This window comes from Merops nubicus, unplaced genomic scaffold, assembly GCF_000691845.1.
Source record: "Merops nubicus isolate BGI_N331 unplaced genomic scaffold, ASM69184v1 scaffold10799, whole genome shotgun sequence".
NCBI lineage: Eukaryota > Metazoa > Chordata > Aves > Coraciiformes > Meropidae > Merops > Merops nubicus.
Window position 1 is genome coordinate 781 of NW_008630365.1, and position 1620 is coordinate 2400.

The following is a 1620-nucleotide window of genomic DNA, read 5'->3' on the forward strand; positions in this document are numbered from 1 at the left end:
AATGAATGCAAACACGACCAACAAAACAAGCGCTGTAAAAAAAAATAATAATCATTCAAAAGAAACCCTCAAAAAAAAACCGTAAACGGACCAGAAAACTTTTGCAAGAGACACCGAAATCTGGTACATGGATGAGTTGCAATTTTTCTCTGGATTATGCGGGTTGTATGTGTTTACTTGAACTTGCACAGGAGTTGGTAAGGCGGCCGCTTCCCCGGGGGGAGGGCGGCTTTGGGGGGGGGACACGCCGCGCTGGGAAGAGCTGGTGGGACGGTTCTTTGGCCGCTTGTCGCACGGGAAGAGTTTGGTTAATGTTTACCACTGAGAAACAGAATCACACTCGGAAAAAAAAGAAAAAAAAAAAGAAAAAAAAAGAAAGAAAAAGAAAAAAAAACTAAAAAAAAAAAGACGGGGGAGGGAGAAATAAAAAAAAATATAATTCGCAGAGTAGATTCTGCGGGGGGAAAAAAAATGGTTAAAATATTAGGTATGAAACTATTAAAAATAATAATGACAAGGGTCAACCACTTATATAAGGTTATATTTATATCTACCGTTGCGTTGTGCCGGATCATTGTCCTTGGCCGTTGAATAAACTGTTTTTAAAATGCATGATTCTTGATGTTCTTTTCTTTAGTTGGAAGCTATAATCCAGTCATTCCTGATACTAAGCAGCTCAAGGTTCCTACCTCTTCGCCCTTTCCAAAAGACTGCAGTATCCCTGGTTGTGAGAGAGCCCAGAAACCCTCCAGCGATGGGAAAACTCTTCAGCATCCTCCCCCTCCAAAGTCTTATCCTGATAATAAAATTATCATTCATCTTTATTTAAACGCAGGGAAGGGGGGGGGGGGGGCTCACTTAAAAATAAACCAAAACCTAACCCCCCTTTTAGAGATTGTGGGGACAAAAAAAAAAACAAAAAAAAAAAAGAGGAAAAATGATCTGTTTCGAAGTGAATCCAGATACTGCCTCGGCGTCGGGAAAGGTTGCTTAGCAAAGCTGAAAGCGTTCCTTGATTTTCTAATCGTGAAGGAAAAACAAGGAACAATTAAAAAAAAAAAAAAAAAACCAGAAAAAGAAACGCTATCTTAAGGTGTTATTATCTTAAGGTGTTATTATGTAAATAGAGATACTTTAACAAGTGCTTGTTGGCAAAGAAAAAAAACCCAACAAACCCCAACCGTGGAAATGATAAATATGATCTTTATTAATCCGCATACAAAACGCATATTTGTTGCTTATTTTTTGTCGATACTTATTACCTGTAGATGACAAAAAAAAAAAAACCAAACAACCCATAATATAAAATGCACACGGTGCTTCTTTCCCAGTGTATTTCACACCTGTGGTAAACGTTCCGCTGGATGTTTCAGTTATGCTGTTGTGGATAAGGATGCGGTATATATATTGTTTTATAAGTTATGTTTTGTGATTTTATTATTATATTTTTTTTTTCAAAATTAAGAGCATGGGAATAAGAATAATAATAAAATAATAACAACGACAACAACAACAAAAAAAGACACAAAAAGAAACGAAATCTAGAAATGCTTTTAATGTTCTTTCCTGGCTGTGTTGAAGAGATCGAGTACGCAAGGAGAAAAGCAGATTTCTCCCTAT